This window comes from Acinonyx jubatus, chromosome D4 (genome assembly GCF_027475565.1).
Source record: "Acinonyx jubatus isolate Ajub_Pintada_27869175 chromosome D4, VMU_Ajub_asm_v1.0, whole genome shotgun sequence".
Lineage (NCBI taxonomy): Eukaryota > Metazoa > Chordata > Mammalia > Carnivora > Felidae > Acinonyx > Acinonyx jubatus.
In genome coordinates, this window is record NC_069391.1 from 47,456,823 (window position 1) to 47,479,176 (window position 22,354).

The following is a 22,354-nucleotide window of genomic DNA, read 5'->3' on the forward strand; positions in this document are numbered from 1 at the left end:
TAAATGTCCATTTTAATTGTTATTCATATTCCCTAAGCTTCTTGTGTTTTTTTTAACTCAAGTAGGTTAAATTATAAATAAAACCTCATTGCATATTATATACAATAAAGTCTGAGTCTTTAAAAATCAAGCTCTAAATAGATGAATTTTCCATATGTGTCTTAAAAGGCTTATTGTTGTACACAACCAAGACTTTTTTCAGTTATTTTGAATGGGAATTCCTTCTGGAATACATAACAGAAAAAACATTTTTCTTCTCAACAAAATTAAAACTTTGATTCATTATTAAAAGCCATAATCCCTAAATCCTTTTAACACTCCTGGCTACCATTTTGTCCTCCTCTCATGTTTAAGTGAGGCCAGTTGTCACTGAGGCCCTTCTTCCATGTTTGGTTGATCTCCACGCATATCCATAGCTGTAATATCCTTTTTAGACAAGTTATCCAGGAAGAGATGGTTTTACTATTTGGTTAAGTCTGGACAATGCTGACATTTCCCAGCTTAAGACCCTCGGGTAACTTCTCACTATAGTTAGAATAGTAGCCAAACTCCTTTTCATGACTTATAGAACCCCATATGGCCTATTCCCTGACCTTCTCTCCAACCGATTTCCCCCTCATCCCCACACTGGCTTTCTCTCTGTTCCTCAAAAGGGCCAGTTTGTTTCAGGTGCTTTGCACTTGCCATTGCTACTTCCCTCATCTTCCTCCGACTGCTTCCTCTCCCTTTTAGGTCTAAGGTCAAATGTCACTTCCTCACAGAAGTCATCAATGTCTCCCACACCAAGCAGGTTGTAACCACTTTCCTGCATTATTTTCTTCCCAGCAGGTAAAGCACTTTTGGGATGCTTCAGGTCTGTTATACTCCAGGAGAAGGAGGCCTTTATCTGTCTTGTTCACTGCTTTATTACTGTTTCCAGAACAGCTCTCAATACATAGGAGGCACTCAATAAAGACTGTTAAAGGGAAAAATCCTGGCTCATCTCCACACCTCCTTAAAGCTCTTCCGTTTATCATAGGGAGCTCTGGTTGCCTTGAGTCTTATTACACATTGGGTAACCCAGTCTAAATGATCAATTACAATGACATCATCAGATGGCTCTCACAACATTAAAAAGCTGGTAACATCCAATTTCATCCCAATTTTGGAAAGAGAGGAAGAGAATGTTGATGACACACCCTAATTTCTTGGGTAGTTCTTTTCAAACTTTTCCAACAAGATATAACTAATAGTTTAGGGGGGATCAGAACAGGAGTATAAAGTGGCCCCCAAAGACAATATATCTTTCACATGTTGTGGATTTTTTTTAATTTTTAAAAAATGTTTACTTGGGGCGCCTGGGTGGCGCAGTCGGTTAAGCTTCCGACTTCAGCCAGGTCACGATCTCGCGGTCTGTGAGTTCGAGCCCCGCGTCGGGCTCTGGGCTGATGGCTCAGAGCCTGGAGCCTGTTTCCGATTCTGTGTCTCCCTCTCTCTCTGCCCCTCCCCCGTTCATGCTCTGTCTCTCTCTGTCCCAAAAATAAATAAACGTTGAAAAAAAAATTATAAACAAAAAATGTTTACTTATTTATTTTGAGAGAGAGAGAGAGAGCACAAGAGCACACACGTGGGGGAGGAGCAGAGAGAGAGGGAGAGAGAGTCCCAGACTAACAGCACGGGACCAAGACCTGGGGCTCTAATCCACAAACCGTCAGATCATGACCTGAGCCGAAATCAAGAGTCAGATGCTTAACCGACTGAGCCACCGAGGTGCCCTTTACATGTTTTCAAAACCCAGATGGGGGCGCCTGGGTGGCTCAGTCGGTTAAGCGTCCGACTTCAGCTCAGGTCATGATCTCGCGGTCCGTGAGTTCGAGCCCCGCGTGGGGCTCTGTGCTGACCGCTCAGAGCCTGGAGCCTGTTTCCGATTCTGTGTCTCCCTCTCTCTCTGCCCCTCCCCCATTCATGCTCTGTCTCTCTCTGTCTCAAAAATAAATAAACGTTAAAAAAAAATTAAAAATAAATAAAAATAAAAAATAAAATCCAGATGAACTTTGCATTCTAATAATCACATATCTGGGTTTGATTTAGCATAAAAGAAATTTCCCCTCAAATTGTTGGAAGAAATATGCCCTCCAAGAAGATGTGTCCTGTTCACCCTGGAAAACCACCAAGCATCCCCAAGTACATATGATCCAAGCTGGTAATCATCTAGAAATAATTCTAGTGGAGCCTTGAAGGGAGAACAGCCCCTACCCATCCTTTGCTACCCTCACCCCATCTTCACCCCAGTGAGGAAGAGCTCTGGAATAAAGACACCTAAGTGAGCCTTAAGTCATAAGGGGTATGAAGTTTTGAAAAGGAAAAAAAAGGCTAAAAGTTATAGCTTTCTGCATCACTCTTTTTTCAGACATTTCTTTTAAATCATTTCACTGCTCTCTTTCTTTCCATGTGCTTGGCAAGGTGGGAGGTATAAACTCTCCTTGCTCCCTAGAGGAGAGAACCTACAATGAGCATATAACTCAATTTTCCCAGCACCATCCTGGTTATGACTATGTTGTCCTGGCGGTATTATTCATGCTCCCTCTCCATTTGTATAGTATATGGTCACTCCAACGGATGCCTTCCCCACTCTCCCTCCCACTTAAAAGGACAAGCAGGAACCACTCTGAACAAGTCATAAACAACATGATGTAAATCTTCTTCCAGTCCAATTTCAACCCACCAAGGAAAAGGAGTCCTTATGACTCAGATGAGTTGTCCATTTGATCCATTGAGAAAAATCATAAGAGCATTTGGGGTCCAAACCTTGGTTTTAGCAGTGACATTTCCTTTGTCTAATACATTTCTGCAATTAGGAAATCGATAATTACCATGGGTTGCTCATTGAGGATTGGAGGTTCAGGATCCAAGCCATCATGGCACAAATTACAATAATAATATTTATAGGAACAAGACAAAAGAAGCGACCAGGATGGTGAGGGTGAATTGAGTTAATTAGTAAAAGCATTTAAAAAGAAAATGTAATAGGGGCGCCTGGTGGCTCAGTCGGTTGAGCGTCCGACTTCAGCTCAGGTCATGATCTCACGGTCTGTGAGTTCGAGTCCCGCATCGGGCTCTGTGCTGACAGCTCAGAGACTGGAGCCTGTTTCAGATTCTGTGTCTCCCTCTCTCTCTGCCCCTTCCCCCACTCATGCTCTGTCTCTCTCTCTCTCTCAAAAGTAAATAAACATTTAAAAAAATTAAAAAAAATAAAATGTAATAAATGTCATATATTCAGTCAGAGATGCCACATGAATTTGAATAATCAGCCCTTTCAATGACCTGGCATTTGAAGGCATGAAAAAGAAAACCGTTATCCCATGAATGTACCAAAAAAGATTGCTGGGGTAGTAATTATGGTGGCCACTGTGGGAAGCATAATAGACCAATGGTCCCAGCTGCTGCCCTCTGAGATCCATCACCACATTTGTTCTGAGGCCGTGCTTTCTGTGGCTGCTCCCAGCCATGACTAAGCACAGCAGGGCTACTAAGGGCAGGCCCGTTCCTGAAAGACCTCTGATGCGACTCCCAGTTAGCCTTGCCAGAACTTCCTCAGAATTGAAATCTTAAGGCCTTTCTTCCTCATCTTCTCTCCCTCTCTTCTTCACAGGGATCAGTCCTGCATGGGGGTCGACAGCTCTCCCAGCGTCCTCCAGCTCCCTCCCCTTTTCTCTCACAAGGTTTTCCTCAACAGGTCTCTTCAGGTCTCATCTCATTTTAGCATCTGCCTCTCAGACGACCTGAATTAACAAAGTGATCCAGGCAGGAACTAGTTGAGGGATAGCGAGAATTAAGCCTTTTAATGCACTTAAGATCATTCGATCTAATACCAAGAAGCAGGGTAATGGGTGATCATAAAAGAAGAAGTTTGAGGAGTTTAATACTTAAAAGGGAACTTTCCCAGAATAACCAAATCATGATAGAAGTGGCTACGACAGTGGGGGTGGAGGTGAGAATACTCAGGGTCAGAAGTTATTCATTTGCATATCTGACGCTACATTAGATCCAAAGGCCTGTAGGAGATCTTTTTGATGTAGAACTAGGGAAATGTTGACAACATTGTTTCTTGCCATCTAGAAGAAACCAATCTATGGTGAAAGAGAAGAAAGGCAACACAGAGAGGGAAGCAAGAGCTTGAGGGGGATCCTTGAGGGAGATTTTGACCTCTTATTTCAATTTTTGAGGAAGTCCGTCTGCATCCTGATAGCTCTCATGGGGGGTTGATTGTTCAACGTTTCTCATTTCACCTAAACTAGTTCAAGATGGGTTTAGTCACTTGTCACCAACAGAGATGTGACTCACACAACAGAGAAATTTTATTTTGTTTTCTCTGAAAAACACTTGTTGTTGTATAGTATAAAAATATCCAAGGCCACATTACTCATAACAGCAAAAATAAATAAAATGATAACAACTCAGACATCTACCAATGGTAGAATAAGTTGTAGCAAGATCATCCAATGGAATATTATTCAGCAATAACCATGAATAAAACCACAGCTACACATGTCAATAATGATAAGCCTCAAAATAAAATATTGAGAAACTAGTAAGTTCCAGAAGAATTCACACTATAAGATTCCAGTTACATCAAGTTCAAAAACAAGTACAACTAAACCATGTATATTACATAGGAATACAAACACAAATGGCAAAACTAACGAAAAGCAGGTAATGGTTTATGCAAAATTTAGGATTGTGGTTACTTCTAGAGGTAAGAGGGGGATGTGACTGGAGAGGACACACAGGGACATCTAAGGACTGAAAAAGCTGTATTTCTTAAACTGAGACATGTATATAGGATATTTGTTTTCTAATTCTATGCATATATATTTAATTCACTTACATACAATTTTATACATATATTTAAATTTTTAAAGTAGGCTTCATGCCCAGCCTGGGGCCCAACATGGGGATTGAACTCAGGACCCTGAGATCAAGACCTGAGCTGAGATCAAGAGTCAGACACAACAAACTGAGCCACCCAGGTGCCCCTACATATGATAATTTTAAAACAAAAATAATTATTACAATAGCTACTATTATTTTATATAATTAAATAAGACTACAGATGTTTAGCAATAGTGTCTAGCATAGAGTAAGCTCTCAATAAATGAGAAGAGCCATAATGAGATGCAGATATTTGTACCACTTAGAAGAAAATACCAAAAAGTATGTCTTCATCTGTGTACACACCGCTGTGTTCCAAGATGCCTGAAAAATCTGTTAGAACCACAGCCCCATCAGAGATTGAAACTTGATGGTTTTCAACTTTTACTCATCTAAGTGATAGTACCAGAAGAGATTCTCAGATTCACAGCCACAGACAAGAACGTACTTGGTTAATATCAGACACTCGGTGGATATCCAAAGTAATGAATATAAAGTGTTTAGTTACCTGATATCACATAATTAGCCCAACACTGAAGGAAAAAATAATATCTGCATCTTAGTAGAGAAAATAAGAAACAATGGATCAAGTGTCAGCTTCGATCTATTCTAACCGGGGTCTCTTCGCAAAATAAGAGAATTGTGGAATTAGTCACGTACCCTGACCATCATTTTATCTAGCCGCTTATTTTACGACTGAAGAAGGAAAAGCTGAGGGAGGTTATTTGGATTCTTCAAGGTCAACAGTGACTTTGTGGTAGAGTCAGGACTAGAACAGAAGTTGGGATGGAAGCTGCAGAAAATGTCCTGCTATCGGTGTTCACAGACCAAAAAGAACAGAAGAAGAGACTAGAAGGAAAAGTGAGCGAGATCAGGTATGGACGGTCCAGCACCCCATCCCTTTCAAAGGAGCATAAGAGCTGGAATCCACTGAAGCTTGCAGAGGATATAGGCTCACCACTTTACTTTTTTTTTTTTTAATTTATTTTTGAGACAGAGAGAGACAGAGCATGAATGGGGGAGGGGCAGAGAGAGAGGGAGACACAGAATCCGAAGCAGGCTCCAGGCTCTGAGCCATCAGCCCAGAGCCCGAGGCGGGGCTCGAACTCACGGACCATGAGATCGTGACCTGAGCTGAAGTCGGACGCTTAACTGACTGAGACACCCAGGCGCCCCACCACTTTACTTTTTGAGTAGCACCTCTGAATGAACTCTACTGGAGACAAGTTCCTGGGAAGAAGCCACACTCAGCTAATTCTCATAGCAGAAAATATTTCACAGGCCAATTTCAGAGAAATTTCCTTTTTGTAATGTTTATTTATTGGGGGGGGGGGGGCGGGCAGGGCAGAGAGAGAGGGAGAGAGAATCCCAATCAGGCTCTGCAGCTATCAGCGCAAAGCCTGACGCGGGGCTCGAACTCCCAAACTGTGAGATCACGACGTGAGCCAAAATCAAGAGTCCAACGCTGACTTAACCGACTGAGTCACCTAGGCGCCCCTCAGAGAAATTTCTATCGCAACCTCACTCTCATCTCTAGCATCTGCATCTAATGCACTTGATGAGCATACAGTACAATACTTGTTATTAACTATTTTATTTTTCTCTTAAATCATGTTTATCCCTAGCCAGTTACCAATCTAAGGCTAAGTTCACAATTATTTCTTCAATAAGTACTCACAGGGATAAAGGATAAAGGCTCTGTACTAGGCACTAGAAATCTAATGCAAAGTGTTTAATCAAACTCCATTTACTGTGTCCAATCACAGGAGACAGTGATTTATTCAGAAGAACATACCAAGCAGAAGTAACTCGATGCGGACAATTCCCCTCAACCTTTTTGTCACAAGACAATTAAATAAGAGCTCATAAAGAAACTTGGCTTGCTTCAAAATCTTATCATCTTCAGCCCAGCTGATAGGGAAAGTAGGTCTTATGGCTGAACTCTTGAACCAGGAAAGGATCAGTCCAAAGTTTCTGTCAGGTGACGTGACCTGCAAAACTATTTCCATTCCTTGGCTTATCTTTACGACCGAAAAATGATTGCCTCTTATTTGCTTTATATGCTGGAAAATGTGGTTGAATTGCTGAAGCTGTCCCAAGCTAGAAGTTTCCTTCTGGGAAAAAAGAAAAGTCATCCCCTAAATGCAAGTTTTAATTAATGAAAAAGTAGCCTAGATTATCAAACTATGCCTTTTTTTTTTTGGTCTGATGTTTAGTGGTTTGGGAGTTTGTTTTTTTAACAAGCAAAAGACCTGTAAAAAGGAACCAGACCCTTCTCTAATTTTTATACTCTAATCTGTTGCCACTTCACAGTGTTTGTAGTAGCTCATAACAAGAAAGTATGACCTCATCAGTTATTCACTCACTGCCATTCAGCAATTTAATGAGTTTCATTGGAAATTCCCATTTTAGAGGAAATTTCTCAATTGTAAAATAACTCTTTTTTGTTATTTACAAATGAAAAAGTTGAATTGTAATGAAAGCATAGTGGATGATTTCTCTAAAGGAGTAATTCAGGGCGCAAAGCCAAGTTTAAGCCTCTCTGTTCATTAAAGAAAGCTAGATCTAAGATCCTAAACCAGGACTGTGACCAAACTGTGTGAGCATCTAGTTGGCTCTACGCACTGGTATAGTTTAACCAGCTTATAACTTCAGAGACTGACAGCAAAAGGAGAAGTTAACAACTATCTATTGAATGACCAAGCAATGTGCATAGACAGTGTTCAAACAATTAGCGTAATACTCTCTTCCCAAGTGATATATTGCCTGAAACACTGGGTTAAATGGGGCACCCTCTGTATCTAACAGCAGCAGTCAGTGGACAAAAGCTGTTGATCAAATGTCAACCTCCATAGTCCACTGGGAGAGGCAATAATTTATTCAAAATGTAGCATCAGAATAAAGTTACCTTTCAAAAAATAATCCTTTTATATGGAAAACAGAGAAAGAAACAGACAGAAGGCACAAACAAGTAGATAACCATGAATAAGTCTATCAGACAAGGTCACAGCATTTTTTTTTTTTTTTTTTTTTTTTAGAGAGAGAGAAAGAAAGGAGAGGGGAAGGAGCAGAGAGGGAGGGAGAGAGAGAATGCCAAGCAGGCTCTGCACTGTCAGCACAGAGCCAGACACAGGGCTTGAACCCACAAACTGAGATCATGCCCTGAGCTGAAACCAAGAGTTGGACACAACAAACTGAGCCACCAAGGTGCCCCAATTGTTTTCATCTCAGAAATTATTCCAGTTTAAATAAAATAATTTGAAAAAATATTTTCATCGTCAGAAAAACTAGGTTTGGGGGTTGTGTGTTGGTTTATTCCTTGTTTTAGGTAACTTTCCTATCAAGGGCCAGTTTGTGCCTCAGATTTTGACCCAGCAATAGATTAAAGTCCCTTATCAGAGATATGGAATGCTGTATCCAATGACACATATCCTTTCTCTGTCCTTTAAAGCACATATAGTCCCTCCAAAGGAACTTCACCATGAAACTACATGACACAATCAATAAGGACCTCCGATGGAGACCAACCCCTCACCCGCCCTACCCCCCGCTGCCTGAAGACCATATCATTGCCCCAGTCAGTCATCCTTTACGTGAACCAGTAAATTGCATGTGTAGCTCCAGCACTGGATGAAGGAAGCAAGGACAACATAAAGCAGCCTTTGGTCATCCTCCCAAGGCCCCTGATGTGGAAGGAACAATCGCCTGGTACACAAAAACGATCATTGTAATCCCCAGTACGAGGGCTTGGGGTGTGGGAAAGGAAGGGCGGCCCGGAATTTGAAAGCTAGAATAGCAAGGTAAGAGATCTGAGAGCTTCAAGAGGAGTCTGTGTTGTTTGTTTTTAGTCTAGACTGAGAGCGCAAGGACTTAGGAAATATGCGTTAAGTTAGAAGACACCCTGGGGTTGTTTTCTTTCTCCACTCGGAACCCTGAGTAATTGTGCACAGGCCAGTGCCTGCGCCCAAGCTGACTAACAGCTACAGCAATTCCCTCCCTTTCTCTCCACATCCAATCAGGAATCAAGAATGACTGCCACTCACTTCTTAGGACCTCCTCCACCTTTCCCACACTATGTGTGTCTGCAATATATCAGAAATCTCCATATTTCTCACCTGATTAGAGCCCCTGATCCATAAACGAGCCTGCTTTTTAAAGAGCAGGTTTAACCAGAGGACTGCCCAGTTTAAAAATTCTTCAGTGGCTCCAAGTAGCCAAAATCCGAACTGGCCTCCTATACAGGCCTGTCAAAACAATTACCTTGGTTCATATCCTGTCTTTGCTATTTGCCAATCTGGGAAATTTTCTTAAACTCTTTGATCCTCAGTTTCATCATCTATAAAATAGGGTAACAATAGTCATTCTTCATAGGTTTGTTGTGAAGATCAATGAGACACTCCTTTTAAAAAGCTTTGCGCTGCTCAACTTGGGGCACCTGAGTGGCTCAGTCCGTTAAGCCTCCGACCTCGGCTCAGGTCATGATCTCACGGTTGGTGAGTTCAAGCCCCACGTAGGGCTCTGTGCTGACAGCTCAGAGCCTGGAGCCTGCTTTGGATTCTGTGTCTCTCTCGCTCTCTGCCCCTCTCCCACTCACTCTGTCTCTCAAAAATAAATGTTAAAAAAGATTTTTTTAAAGACCTTAGCACTGCCTAGTGTTCAGTCACTTGACTATCATTGCTATTATTATTTTACCAACTTACTATTCGCTACAAAAGCCCTCCCCACGTTGGCCCTTCCTCCTCTCCAGCTATCTATCTTGTTACTGGCCGATCTGTAATCCCAGGTTTTGTATCCGAAGGACCCACTTCGTGCCAGCCCCCAAAGCCACTCCATGAGATAAGTACTGGCATCCTCATTTTACAGAGAAGGAAACTGAGACTCAAAAAAGTTAAGCAGGGCCCCTGGGCGGCTTAGTCAGTTAAGGGTCCAACTCAGTTTCGGCTCAGGTCATGATCTCATAGTTCGTGAGTTCCAGCACCCCCCCGCCCTACCCCCCCCCGCCCCGCCCCGCGCTGTCAGCACAGAGCCTGCTTGGGATTCTCTGTCTCCCTCGCTCTCTGCCCCTCCCCTGCTTGCTCTCAAAATAAATAAATAAACTTTAAAAAAAAGTTAAGCAACTTGGCCAAAGTAACCCAGCTACTAAGTGGTGGAGTCCATAGATGAAATCAAAGTCCATCACACTCCAAATCTGTTTTTTTAATGACTACTTTCTGCTGCATTTATCCCACCTTATTTCCCCTAAAGTTGCTGAAACAATTTTCTGGCCCTGCATGCTTTTCCAGAACCTCACCACTTCTCCATCAACAGGTGGAATCTATGTCATCTCTCCTTGAACCGGGGCAGCACCCTTTGGTTGCCTCCGCTGAGTCTGGCACAAGTTAAGCTATGTGATTTTCAAGTCTAGGTCATAAAAGGAAATGAAGCCAGGGCACCGGGCGGTTCAGTCGGTTAAGCCTCCGACTTCAGTTGAGGTCGTGATCTTATGGTTCATGGGTTTGAGCCCCATGTTGGGCTCTGTGCTGACAGCTCAGAGCCTGGAGCCTACTTCAGATTCTGTGTCTCCCTCTCTCTCTGTCCCTCCCAACTCATACTCTATCTCTCTCTCTTTCTCAAAAATAAGTAAAAAACATTAAAAAAAAAAAGGAAATGAAATGAAGTTTCCGTCTGGCAATCTCTTTTAGAGCATGCACCTTTGGAGGCCTAAGCTGCCATTCAGAAGTTCAACTACCTGAAGCTGCCATGCTTGAGAGACCATGAGAAGAGATCACATAAAGATAGAAATGCTTGGGGAGCCCCAGCCATCAGCCATCTTTCGAGCACCTCCAGCAGTCACTGCACAGAATGGAAAGGAGTCGTCTTCCCCAAGTCCTGCCCAAATTGCAGATTTGTGAACTAAATCAATGATCATGATGACTGAAGCCACTAAGTTTTGGAGTGTTTTGTCACACACTAATAGAAAACCAGATCACCCACACAAACCTCCAACACTATTTAATCACTTTCATTTCCCCTGACAAACACATCTCTCATGGCCCTCTTCACGGGAGCAATTGCTTCTGCCTACAAATCACTACCAGCCCAGGATGCCTCAGCCAGCGCACACACATCCTCATTTAAAGAGTTACTTGGCTTTCAAGAGTCATTGTAGGTATTGTCATTTTAGTCATCTTTCCCAAATTTGGAAGTGAGTGGTTAAGGACCCAAACTGCTAGTCAAAATGTCTAGACTTAAAATTTTTTTGTTCACCGCTTCCAACCTGCAGGACTTAATGTCTCCAAAACCCCTGTGCCTACAAAAGGGAATAATAACAAAACCCTATTTTGGTATTATAGCGATTCATTTGTAGCTCCCAGCAAAGTTCCTGCTATTTAATAAGAGTTCAATATACAGGGCGCCTGGGTGGCTCAGTCAGTTAAGCGTCTGACTTCAGCTCAGGTCATGATCTCACGGTTCATGGGTTCAAGCCCCCCATCAGGCTCCACACTGTGGAGCTTGGGATTCTCCTTCTCCCTCTCTCTCTGTCCCTTCCCCACTCGTGTTTTCTCTCTCTCTCAAAACTAAATAAACTTAAACAAAAAAGTTCAATACATGTTGCTGTAATTAGAGCACTAATTATATTGCATTGCAATTATCTATGTTTTTGTTTGTTTCCTCTTCTGAACAAGAAGAATGCCTGGCACCTAAGATATGCAAAAAACATTTTTGCTAAATATATAAACAAATGAATGAACAAAGAAACAAACAAAGGAAGGTGAACAGGTATGTGTGCTCTAGCCTCCTTTCAACTCCTCAGATCTAGTGTGTAAGAGGGTAAAATGACAGAGATCTCCACTCCTATGGGAAGCAGTTCTAGCCATTATTTCTGAGACTCCCACACACCCAAAGCCAAGGGAGCATCCTCACTTGGCCAGGACAACCTTTTTGCTTCTGACACTCCAAACCAGATGCCAGGACTATAAGGAAAACCAGTGCCAAAATGTGAGATGGCCTCCAAATGCAGATTCTCTTTCCTCGTCTATTTTATAGCCTGCCATCAAGACGCCTGACCTTGCCAAGTAAAACCCAGTTAATCTTTTACAATGTCAGTCTCCTTTACGGACTCCACGATATGGCAACGCCATATGGTGGCGATGCTGTAAAAGGGACTCTGCTCTTTCCTGAAAGCAGGTTTATGCTGCACTTAGCAAATAATGCGCCTCTTGCCTCATGCATGATATTTCCCCACTGATTTCTGCTCAATCTAAAGAAATTGAGAGAAATTATTAAACAGCAGCATAACTTTCATTAATAAGGTGAGAAACCTACACTTAATTTTCACTTAATTTTCATTTTCACCGTAGAATTTACATATATGTAGATACATAAAATTCTCATTATAACAGTTAACAAGCTACGGATACGTTGGCTGAGCTCCAATAACTGCCGTTGCAAGTCTATGCCTTCCCCAAGTACCAATGTCATTCTAGTACGCCTTAATTTCAAGATCCAGAAAACCCCAATGCACCAGTGGGGCACCTCCAGCCTTGGCATAAAAGTAAAAGTTTAAATATTTATTAAATGAGTAAAATTCCGGGTGTTGGCTGTCTATAGTCATAAATTGCTTTAAAAGCAAATATGGACTTTGTCTTACTGTTGTTATTATTGTAGATTCTATGCTTTTTGTAAGTTAAATCATTTCTGCATTCTTCTCTGAAAGGAGTTGTCTGAAGGCTGCAGAATGCTGAGAGTTAGAAAGATTTCTGAGGCGTGGCACCACATTCTCTGATTGGGCAGCTGCTCTCGAACGATGTGGGCCTTTTGCTGTTGACTCACCAGAGGGCAGCAGCTTTGCAGCTTGATGTCAGCACACAAGAATGTCAGACACTTCTCTTTGCCAGCCACCCCCCCCCCACCCAGCCCCCAGGAGTAGCCCAGAATTAAGCAAAGCTGTTTGGGTTAGCTTCTGACTAGCCTCCTGGTTGGGTTTCTCGCTGCCCTGGTTACTATGCTCTAGCAAAGAAAATCCCCACCAGATCTCTGCAGGGGAACAAGAAACGTTTCCAGCTATGTGTCTCTGGGGATACCAATATAATTGCCCGAGGAAGGTTTGGATATTTGGGGGAATGGGTATATTTGGGGGCCTGGGTATGGTTTTCTGGGTGCCCCTTTCCAACACACACACACAGACACACACACACACACAGACACACACACACACACACACACACACACACACACACACACACACACACACTTATCTTCCCTAGAAAGAAAACAATACAGAAAGAACCTTGCAAACAAGCACTAGCAAAATTTCTAGATTCTAAATGGATTATGCATTGCTTGTACTCCTGGTATTTGATCTGTTTCAATCTCCCCCACATTTCTCACTTTCCCAACTGAAGCCTCAGATCTAGTTCTAGCCTAGCTGGGATATCCCTGAGGTCCTTTCTACCCTACCAGTCTGTGTTCGCATGAAATTAGACAACAAAGAGCTTTCGGAAAGGATCAGTTTCTTGATGATGCCCATGGGACCCAGCAGAGTTGTCTGCCCCACAGTAACTAGTCCCAGCTCCTGAGTTCCTAGTTTTATATGTGACCTAGTTTTACATCTCCTGTCCCACCATCTCCCCATTTAACAGAGAAAAGAGTCTTGGTTCTAAGTTAATTAACATGTTCATATTTGCTGTTTTTAGATGGTTCTTGTGGTTTTAGGCAACTGAAAGCAGTAAGCAGACAGTACAGTGCATACCCACTTAAAGTAATTGTGGCCAAGGTCAATTAAACCAGTATAGTTAAGCCAAGGTGAAATTGATGGGTCACAGCAACTAAGTCTGTCCTAATTCAACTTGCAAAAAGCGTGGGGATTCCAGAGCTTAAGGCTGTTTGATTCCCTTGATGCACTGATACTTGAGGCAAAATCATTCTCTGTGATCTCACCCTCATTCCACTTCTTTAACCTGAAGGATGGCACCAGCCTCAACTCCCCATTCCACTTAAATGTCCTCCAGGATTCTCCAGTTTGCTTATTGCAGTGAACTAAATTGTGGCCCCTTAAAAAGACATGTCCATGCCTAATGCCTAGAACCTGGGAATATGACCTTATTTGGAAAAAGTTAAGGATCTGGAGATGAGATCATTCTGGATGATACGAGTGGGCCCTGAATCCAATGGAAAATGTCCTTATAAGAAACACCCAGAGGAGAGACATGGAGGGGGCCTGGGGGAGAGGACAAAGCCATATAAAGATGGAGGGAGAAGTGGAGTGATACAGTCACAAGCTAAGAAACTCCTGAAGCCACCAAAAGCCAGAAGAGGTGAGGAATGGGTCCTCCTCTAGAGCCTCTGTGGGGAGCACAGCTCTTGCCAATGTTTTGATTTTGGATTTCCTACCTCCAGAATTGTGAAGACCTTTCTGTTGGGTACTTAGTTACAGCAGCCATAGAAAACAAATACAGTTATAAACTCAAATACCTTACAGGAATCATACAAGCAATGAAATGAGCAAGCAGTCCAGATAGGGAAATCGTGGTTTTAGCATCTCATATAATTTTTCATTAACTAAAATTGATCATCTCAAGGCAGGGAAACAACAGGAAGTACAAGTGGTCTTTAGCAAAACTGAGAACAAATATCCTAGCCAAAAGTAGTATCTATAACCCAGACCCACCTAATTGTTACCATATGAAAACATAAGCCCAGCATGGCCACATCTTCCCATTTTTATTGGATTTTTATTTTAAATCTTTTGTATATTTTTTTTTGAGAGAGAGAGTGATCCAGAGCATGAGCAGGGAAAGGGAAGAGGAAGAGGGAGAGAGAGATTTTTTTTAAGTTCATTTATTTATTTTGAGAGAGAGAGAGAGAGCATGAGCAGAGGAGGGGCAGAGAGAGAGGGAGAGAGAGTCCCAAGCAGGCTCTGAGCTGTTAGCGCAGAGTCCGATATAGGCCTCAATCTCACAAACTGTGAGATTTTTATGACCTGAGCTGAGACCAAGAGTTGGGTATTCAACTGATTGAGCTACTCAGGCACCCATAAATCTCCTACATTTTAAGTGTTGGTTCACAAACCAAATAGGCAAACTGCACTCTGCAGGCCCAACCAAGTATGTTTGAGGACTGAAGTATGACCACAAGTGGCCAGCTGCAGGGAGCACTTTGACTCTTATAACAGTATTTAAAGTGTGTGCTACCAATAGTTCATGATAAAACTAAGACTAGGGCCTTGTTTTTCTCCTCCTCAACCTGGTCTGCCAACCCACACCACTTACATTCAAAATCTTTCCCATCGTTGGTGTAGGCAGAGAGAAATATTCTGTTGAACCCTAAGATAGTATATCTCCTTCCTCCTTTTAGGCCTTCTAGGCCTTGTGTCTTAGTTTCTATATGGTAACTTAATTTGGACTCTGACCACTTAGAATCTAGAAGTCGTGTGCGTGCGTGTGTGTGTGTGTGTGTGTGTGTGTGTGTGTTTGCATGTGTGTCTTGAAGAGGATTACAGATAGGTACCCTGCATTATGAGTGATTACTTTAGAAGGAAAAATAAAATAAAATTATTCACTAGGGAGAAGTAAAATTCAAAGGCCATTTTTCTCTGCTTATTTTATCCCATAATATTAAAATATATTTTTACTAAAAGGATTGGTATTTAGGTCAGATAAAACTGAAGATACAAAACTCAGACATAACTTGATATTGACACAGCCTCTGTATTTACTTTATTAAATGTTGCTATTTCTTTGATCATTTATCGAATCTCTAGAGCTACCCATTTCCCAATTCAGACAGTAGGTGTCCTACAGAGCACTATAAAGTAAGCCATGGTTCAACTAGATTGAATTTTTCAGTCTGTCCATAAAGGTGAGTAGGAAGATAGTTATGAGCTTTGAAAGTACCACAAAAATGAATGCAAGACAAAGATTGATATTGTAGGGGCACTTGGGTGACTTAGTAGGTCAAGCATCAACTCTTGATTTCGACTCAGGTAGTGATCTCACTGTCGGGAGATCGTGGGTTCGTGCCCCGTTGGGCTCTGTGCTAAGTGAAGCCTGCTTGAGAGTCTCTCCCTCTGCCCCTCCCCCATTCATGTTTTCTCTCTCTCAAAATAAATAAATAAACTTAAGAAAATATTTATATTATAACTCTTGGTTGAGTCTGTAATTAGGAAAGAAAGTTGTATATAATCAATATTCATAATTGATCCCTATGTTCTTATGGAAATATTCTAAAAATAAATAGGACAGACTTTTGAAGGGTCCCTCTAAAAAATTTAAAAGATTTTCAGAAATAGAAAGAGAAATGAGTTTCCCTACTGGTGGAGAATTTTCCTTTGTCAAATTAAAGTGAAGGATGCAAAGATTTCTAACAACTCAATAAGAAGACAACCCAATTTTAAAATGGGAAAAAGATTTAAATAGGCATTTCACCAAAGAAGATGTATAAACGGTTTATAAGCACCTCAAAATGTGTTGAACATCACGAGTCATTAGTGAAAGGCACATCAAACCCATAATAAGGTACCACCTCGACCCACTAGGATCAAATCTGTCACCAAGACAATGAAAAGTGTTGGTAAGGATAAGGAGAGGCAGGAACCCTCCTTAATTCCTTGTTGATAAGGATATACAGAGATGTAGCTACTTTGGGAAACAGTTTGACAGTTTCATGTAGAGTTAAATATTAATTTCCATACAACATAGCAATTCTCGTCCTAGATGTCTCCTAAGGAGAAATGAAAAAATGCTTCTACATGAAAACTTGAACATGATGCTCCTAACAGCATTATTAATAATAGTCAAAAAGTGGAAACAGCTGAAATGTCCATTAACTGATGAATGTATACACAAAATGTTGTATGTCCATGCAATAGCATGTTATTCAACCATAAAAAAGAATGAAATGCTGATATATATATATGAATATATATATATGAAACATTATACTAAGTAAAAAAAACAGACACAAAACACCACGTATTATATGATTTTATTTATATGAATTGTCCAAAAAAGATAGTCATAAAAATAGACAGTTGACTAGTGGTTGCCTGTGCCTGGGGTGAGGACAGGAATAACGGGAATGGGGTATCTTATTGGGATGATGAAAATGTTCTAAAAATATTGTAGTTATGGTCACACAGCTCAGTAAGTTTATTAGAAGTTTATTAGAAGTCACCGGATTGTGCACTTAAAATGGGTGAATTTATGGTATGTGAGTTAAATTTCAATAAATCTGTTTTAAAAAGTTAGAGAATCATTAAAAGACTAAAACCTGACATCTAAAAATTTTCTCTTTTATCCTACAACGAATCTGTCAACAAATTTGTCAATAATTCCTACCAAACACCTCTTATTTTTTCTTATCATTTTTGTATTAGTTTATTTATTTATTTTGAGAGAGAGAGAGAGAAAGTGCAAGCCAGGGAGGGGCAGAGAGAGAGGGAGAGGGAGAATCCCAAGCAAGCTCCACACTGTCAGGACAGAGCCCAATGCGGGGCTCAAACCCACCAGTCATGAGATCAGGACCTGAGGCGAAATCAGAAATCAGACACTCAACTGACTGAGCCACCCAGAGCCCCATTTTTATCATTTTACGTATTTCTTTTTTTAAGTTTATTTATTTATTTTGAAAGAGAGAGAGCGTGCGTGTGAGCAGGGGAAGGGCGGGGGGGGGGGTGGGGAGAGAGAGAGAGAGAGAGAGAGAGAGAGAGAGAGAGAATCCCAAGTAGGCTCCACACTGTCAGCACAGAGCCCAACTCAGGGCTTGAGCCCATGAACATAATCATGACCTGAGCTGAAATCAAGAGTCCGACACTTAACCGACTGAGCCACCCAGGCACCCCTCATTCTACATAGTTCAAAATATAACATGTACAAAATAGAACACAAAGAAAAAATTTTCTTCCACTATTTTCCCTCAGCCCCCAAATGCCCTTTCTTGGAAGCAATCATTGTTATTCGTTTCTTGTGTGTCTTTCTAGAAATATTTTATGCATCTCTAGAAATATATATGTATGTGTATTCTACCCCCAACACAGACACATACACACACACACACATACACACACACACACACACACACACACACACACACACACACACTCTTTCCCACAGCTTGCAGCATATTATACATAGTGTTCTACACATTTCTTTTTTTTTACTTAATCAATAATCTAAATTTCAGAATCTAAACATATGAATCTAAATATTACTCAAATCTTTTCCATCTTTACTGTCCCACTTTGCTTGGACCCACTGTATTTTACTTATTTTGAGATGCCATCAGTTATAAAACACACTGGTATTTGGGGACCATTAAGAGAGAAAAAAATGCTGCCAATTAAATTATGACATAAAATTGATTGTAAGATACATCTCAGTTTCGGGGAAAAAAACCCATAATGTTAACAAGTGCATATATATACACAAACATGTAAATAATAAAATATCATATTACAACATTGTTTAGCATCAGACATTGACCCTGGCCCCTTCTCAATTCATACTCTCCTGCCAGAATAATTTTTCTAAGCTCTAAGTTTAATCTTTTCATTTATTTCTCTGCTAAAAATCATTTATGGCTTCCCATTGCTACAGGATGAAGTCCAAATAACTCAGTGTTACAAATGTCAGTGTTACAAGACCCTTCCCTTTCCTGGCTTCATTTCTTTGCATGCTCTAGACAGGCCCAACTATTGACTCTTCCTCAAAAATGTAGCATTCTTTCAAAATTTTGTGCTCTTGTACATGTTGTCCTCTCTCGCCTAGAATACACTTGACCCTAACTGGGAGGACCTAGCTAAATACCATTTGTCCTCCAAGACTCATCTCCGGGAAAATCGCCATGAACTTCCCCAGTTCAATTAAATGTCCTTTTTGTACTGCCACCCTCGCTGTGCTTAATTCCATCCAGAGCACTCCCTGCCCAGTATCAGGATTTTTTGCTTCCTTGTCTGTCTTCACCACTCTTATTTTTCTCACATCACCAGGGATTGCCACAGTGCCTAGTCCATGGTGAGCATTCAATAAATATTTATTGAATGAATGTGTACTTTAGCCCCTGGAAGTAATCAACACATCTGCAATAAGGGAGGTGTGGTCAGCTTATTATAGGGGAAAGTGCACACTGTATCTGAAGTCAGAGGATGCTGGTTACAGGCTCTGAACACTTCCTTTTTTTAATGTGTATTTATTTTTTTTAATGTTTTAGTTATTTATTTTGAGAGAGACACCATGCAAGCAGGGAAGGAGCAGAAGAGAAGGAGAGAGAGAGAGAGAGAGAGAGAGGGAATCCCTAGCAGGCTCCACATTGACAATGCGGAGCCTGACATGGGGCTCAATCCCACAAACTGTGAGAATCTGAGCTGAAGTCAAGAGTCAGATGCTTAACCAACTGCAGGCTCTGACACTTCTTTTTTTTTTTTAATGTTTATTTATTTTTGAGAGAGAGAGAGACAGCGTAAGCAGGAGAGGGACAGAGAGAGAGGGAGACACAGAATCTGAAGCAGGTTCCAGGCTCTGGGCTGTCAGCACAGAGCCTGACGCGGGGCTCGAAATCACGAGCTGCGAGATCATGATCTGAGCCGAAGTCGGACACTTAACCAACTGAGCCACTCAGGCACGCCTCTGACACTACTAACTCTCTGATCTTGGTTTGATGAGACTTGGTCTCATCATCTAAAAATATGAACAGTAACTACCAGCCTAGAAGGGAAGTGACTGGCATGGAGTGGGTGCTCTAAAGACAGCAGCTTTTATTAGAGTGACGGGAACATCCTATGCCGCAGATTTTGTTTACCCTGAAAGCAGACATACCACGGACATGTGTTGTACTACCAAATGGACTTTGTTTTCCCGTTTTTATTTTGTATCAGTTGAAAAAGAAAGTAACGCCTTTTGACAGACTTGAAAAGAGGACACATAACCATGTTTCAGAAATCAAGATGACAAAAAGACACACAGCCAATTCTTGCTCCCAACTTTACCCCAGCTCCAGTAGGTAATCACCTGTAACCGTTTTTTGTTTGTTTTTATTGTGAGAGAGACCACATGAGCAGGAGGAGATAGGCAGAGAGAGAGAGGGGGGATCTTTAAAAAAAAAAAGTTTATTTATTTATTTTGAGAGAGAGAGAGAGAGAGAGAGCAGGGGAGGGGCACAGAGGGAATCCCAAACAGGCTCTGCACTGTGCAGAGCCAGATGTGGGGCTTGATTTCATGAACAGTGAGATTACGACCCGAGCTAAAATCAAGAGTCGGAGGCTTAACCAAGCCACCCAGGTGCCTCAAGAGAGAAAGAGAGAGAGAGAGAGCCATCTAGAGAGAGAATCTTAAGCAGGCTCCAAGCTCATCCCGGAGCCTGATTCGGGACTTGATCCCACAGTCCTGGGATCATGACCTGAGCTGAAATCTCAACCGACTGAGCCACCCAGGCATTCCCACCTTTAACAGTTTTTTTTTTAAATCCTGCTCATGTTTATTCATAAGACAAATACAAGCACATATAAATAAATACATATTATTCCCCCCTTTTTCTTACACAACGTGTGCCATGTTATATATATATACGCTATTCTATATGTTGCTCTTTCCGCTTAATATCTAAAGGAATTCTGTGACCTTCTAAGTTTGCCCTGCAAAATTCCAATCAAGTAGACAGGTCATGGAAAGGGGTATCTTATTTATCGCTTTTGCATCCTGGCTCTAAACTATAAGCAAAAGTTAAAGGCTTGACTCACAGCTTCAACCACAAAGTAACTATATGACTAAAACAAGGAGCCGTTTGCCTGCCTGTCGCGCCAAGCCACAGGCAAAGAAACCCCAGCCCGGCTGAAAAGGTACAAAGAACGCTGCAAACAGCACTGGAAGGCAGGCTAGTCAGTCTTTAGCACCTACTATTGCCTACCTGGTTTTCATCAAGTAAATGATAAGAGCCTTCACCTTTAAAGGAAATGATTATTTTCAGAATTGTAAATAGCTTCCATTTGGGGGCTGTGACTCAGAACAAGATCTGCATTTTTTTTTTTTTTCTGAGAGCTGGTAGCCTCTAGCCTACCAGCCTAGCTGGTAGGACAAGGGGATGTTTCGGGCTCTACAAATACCTCTTATTCTTTCAGTTCTGTTGATCACATAAATGATAAAGGTACACGTACAAGAATATTAAAACATTTGGCAAAATGAGGATATTAGAATAACAGACCTTTCTTTCACTGGCAAGTTTAGTTATGGCTCAGATTGCCCACATCCCCTCTGCCTTCTGATTTCTTTCTCAGGCATCCATCACCTGAGTTGGTGACCCAAAGTCCCAAACTCTCCTCCAAATGGCCCCAGTTTAATCACTATGCCCCCCACTCCAAGTCTCTGACTGCCCACTGCCCTTCCAGAAGTGCTCCACATGAGCAAACAGACTAGTTAGAAGTCAGCACACACAACAGATTCTCTGTCTCATACACAGCAAACCACGTCACTCTGACCCCATTTGTCATGTATACGCACTGCAGGGAATTTAGCAGGAAGATTAAAGATGAGCTTGGAAGAGGACAGAAACTTCCTGACGTCTCAAAGGGATTGTGTCTGACCCATAAGCCCAGCAAGTGGGAACCCAGGTCACCTGTCTACACCGTTCAGACCGCAAACACTGCAAATCCAGCAGGCAAAGAAAAATAAGTGCAGGAAGCTATGGGAGTCAGCAGCAAAGGCATCGAATCCAACACAGTGACACGGAAGGATGGAGGGTTATTAGGGCAATAAGGTGAAGCCTCTTAGCAGCTGATTTCTCCAGAAACCGTAAGATATTGGCACAATATACTTACTATTAATGTTTGAGCCAGAGCAGTAGGAAAGTCTGAGGAATGAGCTGGGAATGGCCAGGTGGAGAAGGGCAGAGGGAACAAAACACACAAAAGCACTAAGGCTCTAAGTCTGGAAATAACAAGGCATTTGAATACCTCTAGACAGTTCCATGTGAATGCAGACAGAATACCCGGAAGCCAAGGCCAGCATCATGGTGAGAGACGAAATGAGGCTAGAGAAACGGCCAGCTGGTGAAGGATTCTGTGAGGCCATGCTCAGGATCTTGGATTTTAACTTGAAGGCACTACTGGGAGCCACTATAGGATTTTAATCAGAGAATAACAAGATCAGATTTAAGTTGTGGGAAGGTCAATCATAGCATATAGATCACGGATTTGAGTGCTGTGTCCACAGCACCTACTATTCGACTGTCCAAGCTAAGCTGTAACCTCAATGAAAGCAGGGAGTATATCTGCTGTCTCGTTATATCTCTGGTACCTGATACAATGCCTAGCACACTGCTGGTCATGAATGAATGAATGGACGGTGGGATCCAGTCTCATTCGTCTTTGTGTCCCTAATGCTTATGTAGTGATTAGCACCATGGAGGTATTTGATAAAGATCTGTTGAATAAATAAATAAATACTAACTTCTGCCTCATTCTCTCCCAACGCTC

General features: G+C 41.7%; 1 long non-coding RNA gene across 1 annotated transcript in view; it reads right to left on the reverse strand.

The window, feature by feature from the left end:
• The window catches only part of LOC106986393 (uncharacterized), a 161,527-nt gene that overhangs the window by 74,162 nt on the left and 65,011 nt on the right, over positions 1–22,354 (reverse strand). The window contains exon 7 of the long non-coding RNA XR_008291165.1: positions 21,833–21,994. This is a non-coding gene — a long non-coding RNA (uncharacterized LOC106986393). The remainder of the gene's footprint in view (positions 1–21,832; positions 21,995–22,354) is intronic.